The 6009-nt window shown below is 42.2% G+C and overlaps 1 protein-coding gene and 1 pseudogene across 1 annotated transcript in view; both read left to right on the plus strand.

Moving 5' to 3' along the window:
- The window catches only part of plch2a (phospholipase C, eta 2a), a 59801-nt gene extending 57885 nt beyond the window's left edge, over positions 1-1916 (plus strand). Inside the window, exon 23 of the mRNA XM_063463047.1 lies at positions 1836-1916. The gene's annotated coding sequence lies outside the window, so the exon portion shown is untranslated. The remainder of the gene's footprint in view (positions 1-1835) is intronic.
- LOC134619319 (1-phosphatidylinositol 4,5-bisphosphate phosphodiesterase eta-2-like) lies at positions 463-4452 on the plus strand (annotated as a pseudogene).
- Positions 4453-6009: the final 1557 nt, after the last annotated feature.

The raw sequence follows: 6009 nt of genomic DNA on the forward strand, positions 1-6009 counted from the left end.
GTGGTGCTTGGTCAAATCAAGTATTGTGGAAAATTGAGCAGTTTGTCAACCTGGAGTATGGGATACGCATCAAACTGTGACACCACATTTCCCTTGTGCTAGTCTACACAGAACTCTACAGAATCCTCTTTTCACCACAAGAACCAAGAGGCCACACCATCCACTGTATGGCTCTTCTATTACTCCCAGCATATCAGCCAATAGCATTTGCCTTTGTTTGTAGGTAATTTGTAGGGCAGTGAACACATCGTCATGCCAGGGTGAGTTTCAGAATGAGAAACTCACCCTTCCTTAGTTAGGTCCAACACTCCCCCTGGCTTAAAGGAATAACATCTTGTGGAGTCCTGGGATGATAGATGCTTGTCTGAATAGACTTAATGCCCAATAATTCAGTGCACCAGTGTTTGCCACACTGGCCAGCCAGTCTCCGGACACCTACATGATTCTGCTGTGGCATTAAAGATGTCCAGGAATGCAGATAATCTGTCTCCCATCTTGTCCAGCATGATAGCTTGTGCTGTGGGGAGCTGTGAGGGTGGACCCACATCAAGCCACCAGGTTGTCCAGAACCTGAGTTTCACACTTGGCCTGGGCCTGCAGGTTCTCCAGCTGCTTAAGCTGCACTGCCTCCTACTGTCAGTGTATCGAAGCCAGTTCTGCCAACACCTGAACCAATGTGTGCACCAGCTGCACGGGCTGTCGGTCCAACATCTTCATGTGGGGGAAAGTTGGGTGCCAATCTAGCAAATTGCTGCTACAGGAGCTCCCAACACATGCACCATCACACACTGTGTCTTTGTTCAGTGCTTTCTCTTTTATTTTCACACAATTTATTTTGTACTGATGTTTGCTTTACATCACTGCGCGCCAGCTGTGGTCACTCTCCTCTTCTGCCAGTTCCATTTCTTCTACTGCATAGCAGTCCCACACATCGGTCCCTACTATTGTATACATATGAGAGACATGGTTAGGCAACTACTGACAGAAGTGTCTCCCAGCCTTCCCTGGCAATGCCCCTGAACCCACCTCACTGCCCCTCCCCTGCAGTTAAGCCATAGACCAATCCTGCCACCACAGCAGTAGCACTAACAACAAGACAGGAGGCGGAGCTAGAGGAAGCAGAATGATCAGGATTAAGAATGAGTACATCAAAGGGATAGCTTAGGTTGACCAAGTTGGAGAGGACAGGTTGAGATGGTTTGGACATGTGCAGCAGAAGGATAGCAGATACTTTGGCCAAATTATGTTGTATATGAGGCTGCCAGGGGGGAGGAAAAGAAGAAGACCTCAGACAGGGTTCATGGGTGTAGTGGCAGATGTCATGCAGACAGAAGATGATGCTAGTGACATAATGAGATGGAGCCACTGTGGTGAACCGTAAAGGGAGCAGGCAAAAGAACAGTGCAAAAATTCAGGTCTTACACTGGGACGCCATTATTCTTGCTAGTGTTAGCTAATACTGAGATTGTAACTTTAGCTTTCTGTCATTTTACTGGCAACATTGAGAGTAAGCCATTGTGCCACACAGCTAAGATACAACTACCTGGTTATTGTTGTTTGACATCTTTAGTGCCTTTAAAATCATTTCTGAGCAGAAATGAGTAGCATGCCAGATTATTTCATCAGCTTCATGGTACTGACTTATGTATGATTTCAAAAGCATTTATTTTAGCCAATATTAAATTATGCAATATACAAATCATTAGCATGTCAATATTCAAGCTGACACCAAATACATCAGATCAAAAGATCTCTAGTTTTCAAATTGATTAGGTTTTATCGCCACTAGGTCAGTATTGTGATCAAACTTATAGAGTTCCTTCTTTTTTCGACAGATTGTTCTACAGTACACAGACCAGATGCCCCTCTTCCATTTCTTGCACTAAATCCCAGAAGACACCGAGAGCATCCGTTCGGTTCATCCTGCCTCCACTCAGGAAGAGTATTCACATCACTCCTCATTTACATCAGTACATTCAACACAGCACACTATTCCTTCAAACGGGATGGTACACAGTCCTATTGTGGTGAATGGAGATGCTATGAAACCTTCTACAGTTTCCAAAACCACATCCCTCTTCCTGGCAAACCCTGTTGAGAAAATGTTACTATCAGGATACAGTAAAGACCCCAAAACCAACAAAAACACTTATTTTTACATGGAGCACAAATCGAACCAAACCAGGACACTATAGCAGAAACGAAAAGTGATTCAAGAGTTAAAGTCTGATGACCAAGCAGAGCTACCTCCTCATGCAACCGTGTCAGCTAGAACTCCTGCAGTCCCTCCAGCTCAGATTAGGAGAGCTTCTTTTAGCCAAGTGCCATCTCACACTCCAATAAGAAGAACAAAAAGTGAGGGCCATGCTCGAGGAGATGTCACCTCAGCTAGGTTGGCTCAGTCAGCAGTACCAGAGATCTGTGCAGATGCTACCGTGAATGATCGTTTTTGGAGGAAACTGGAGGCAGGCAACCACCACGGCAGCATATCATCCTCCTCTAGTGACACTACCATTGAAATCTATCTAACCTGGCCAGAAAGAGTCTCAGCAGTCTATCTACAGCCAGCAATACCTGTGACGCTTCCTGGGCCAGCTGCTGTCACCCAGCGTTTGTCTGCGATGATGCAAGAGCAAGTCAAACTTCAATCTTTAGCAAAATGAGTGCCCCAGAGATCAGCTTAATCTCTGCCTTCTGCAGAACCACTGGTGGAGTGAGCCAGCAGACTGACTCAAAGGAGCCACACCTGGAGCCAGATCTTCATAGAGGAACTGAAGCAATCTTCATCCCCTCCAGCTACATCCACAACAGCTACAGCTTCTTTGTCCAAAAAGCCTTGGAGATCTGACCTCTGATGACATATGGTGCAACTTTGATAGTAAGTACCACAGCATCATCTGCAGTTTCACTGTTAGGCAAACCAAAGACCAATTCCCAAATGGCAGCCCACAGAACTCAGCCAGTGACTTTACAGAACAGTTACGGAAGCTGACTGATGTGGAGCCCCTGACTGCTGGAGATTTTGCTTCACGGGTCTAAAGAATTCCCAGAAGAGCAAGGTGATAAGACCCTGGTTCGAGGGACTGCCTCCAGGAGCCAAAGCAGAGTGTGGTACATTACAAACCGGGCCAGGGAGGCCCAGGAAAGACTGAAGCTTCAAAGTGTTCCAGTACAGAGGTGCAAGCTTTAGGCTTACTCTTAGCACTGGTAGTAGCCCCATTGAGGAGCTTGGGATCCCCGAAGGTGCTTGTTCCATGTCCCAGAGTCCTTGCAGATGCCTAGACCTGCTGAGTCAGCACATGCCTCCCCTATACAATCCCAAACCTCCACCGACCCTGAAAACATTACAGTTTCTTTTTTGCTCAAACTCTAAGAACTGGCTGACTTTAAACTGATTGTAAGAGAGTAGTAGTAGTAGACTAGTATGGAATAAATTTGCTCCAGCAGAAAACTTTTTATTTTATTTATATTATTAATATTTTCTTTCTTGTAGAAAAGCTGCACATCTTGCAAAATACTGGTCTAAAGAAAGGTGTTTTACCACTTATTAGTAATCCATGAACAATCTGTTTGACATTTAAATGTTGTACATTTTGAACCAATGATGTACATTTTTTTTGTGCAATCAGGAAACGTCTTGAAAATGTTCAACAAATACTGAAATCTGTTTGCACAAAATGTTAGATATTTTCCAGAATGTGTTTAGTCACAAATACCAGGAATTTTTTTTTTTTAATGTTGGTTTCGTTGGCTATCATTTGCACTCATGTTCAAGGGTTTTATTCGTTGTTTTTTTTTTTTTTTTTTTTTACAAATACAGTAGCGATAGATCTACCTGGAAGTGAGGGGTTTTTCAAAGACATGTTGTTTTTATTTACTTGAACTGGAATAATTTACATTGGCTGTGGTAAAAGTTAGATACTATATGCATTTTTATAAGCCCGTTAATCCACTAGCAATATTTTTTAAATTGATGGCATGATATCATTGTGGAAGATGATGTGTAGTTTAATGCTAAAAGCCAAGGTTCATCTCATGTTTTTGCTGAAGAAAGGAACGATTCTTAAAGTTCTTCATTTCTCTTTGTGTAGTAGTTACAGTGTAATTTGACCAGGTTTTGCTAACATTCTCATCTGTGGCATGCCGCAGCATTTAGATGCTGTGTTTTGAAGCAGTGCTGTACTACTCTGTACCAAGTTTTAGCCCTTTTATGCTGACTGCATGTCTTTTATGTACTGTAACCTTTATCCGAATCTTGTGCTTTTTTTGCAAATATATTTTATATGAAAATTAATATTCTAAACACTGTTTTTATCGTCTAATGATGATCAAAATGGCATCATGTTTGAAACCCTGTGTTTCCAGTAGTTTGTGATACTAAAATAAGATGAAAATTATGCATTTCCAAGCACGTTTATTCATCAGCATCCTGTATTGTTTGTTTGATTTAGACATTGTGAATTAATGATCTGAATAAATCTTACATTAATAATACTGAAGATTTCACAGCTCATTTATTTAATTTGTACTTAATCTTGTCTGCAGCCGTCTTAGTTTTTTGACAAAGTCATTAGCTGGGTTAATTCAGCCTTGCACAAGGTGACATGTAAAAGCCCTTGGCCTTGGTTTTGGCAGTGTGCTGGCTTCTCTAATTATGGACTCTGCTTGGGTCTGTGTTTACCAGCCATCACCCCTTTCAACCTTTGGAGGGGAAAAAAAGAACTAGACCCCCTGCAGGAAGACAAAATGTTCCTTGAAGCTTCACAGAGAGACAAACTTGTTAAGAGATCAGATATTTAAAAGAGACAATACTGTGCTTTTGGACTGGTTTTGGAATCAAGTTGCTGTGTAACTATGGCTATTTTACTTTTAGCTAAAATTTACATTTGCACACAATCATAAAGTTTCTGTTTGAAACACTTCCTAAATTTGGATTTGTGCCTGTTGCCTTGAGACTAGCGTTTTCACACTCAAACAACTTTTTTCGTCACAAGTTGCTAGCCAGTGAGTTAGGAAAAGGTCGTGCTTTCTGTAGTAAGGTTGAGACCCTACAATATTAGAGTTAAGACCCTACAAAACACCAACTCTACTTACCATTTTTAAAGATTAGAAACAAATGCTGGTCTTTGTTTTGCCCCCAACTCCCGTGTTAGGATGCCAAAAATGGCATTATAATAGTTTAAGTTCGAGAGCCGAGTTGGTGTACTTGGATCTCAAAGTGTTAGGGTTTGACTCTCCAGAGCTGAGAATCCATGCATTGTTTTCATGGTTTCTCAGGACACTGGCATGTCAGTCAAAGGTTTGTCCATTGTCAGGACTGTGATTTCCAAAGCTGACAGCCACCTCTGGCGAGCTGTCAGACACTGCTAGGCCTCTTTCTCAGCTCTGTAAGACTTTGTGTAGCTCGACATGCTCATTTTAGCGCTGCAGACTCTGCTCCAGCCAGCACACAAATACAAAAGACAGCTTCATTAGGATTCCAAGAGATCTACTGAGTCCCTCTTAAAGCTGTATTTATCTCGACAATTTGGCAAGTTTTGGCCTCTCAACTGAAACCTCCAGGCCCTGTCTAGCACTTAAGGCCTGAGAGAATGGTTTTTGTCTCACAGAATGAATGAAGTCTTTCCTTTCAAGATGAAATCACTGCCTGTTTTGTACAAATAAATCAGTTTGGTTTGCAGCTTATACGTAGACATTTTTGAGACAAAGAAACGTGGTAGGGAGTGGGTGTTTGGATAGTTTTAACAAACTGCTGAAGATTAATAAAACATTTGTCCTAGCAAATTAAACAGAGGACATAGCTTCACAGTCACCTCTGTTGCTGTTTTAAAGGAGAGATTGAATTTATGATGATGAATCCCTCATGGTTGGTCAGGAGTGAGAGAAAATGTGCTCCAAAACAAAATCCCCCTTCCTCTGAGCCACTGGGACATTCCAGTCCATCCATATGTAAAGCTTGCCCCACCACCACACTGTTAAGCTCCCAAACCCTTGACCCATACTCCCCCT

This window comes from Pelmatolapia mariae, linkage group LG20, assembly GCF_036321145.2.
Source record: "Pelmatolapia mariae isolate MD_Pm_ZW linkage group LG20, Pm_UMD_F_2, whole genome shotgun sequence".
In the NCBI taxonomy this organism is placed as follows: Eukaryota; Metazoa; Chordata; class Actinopteri; order Cichliformes; family Cichlidae; genus Pelmatolapia; species Pelmatolapia mariae.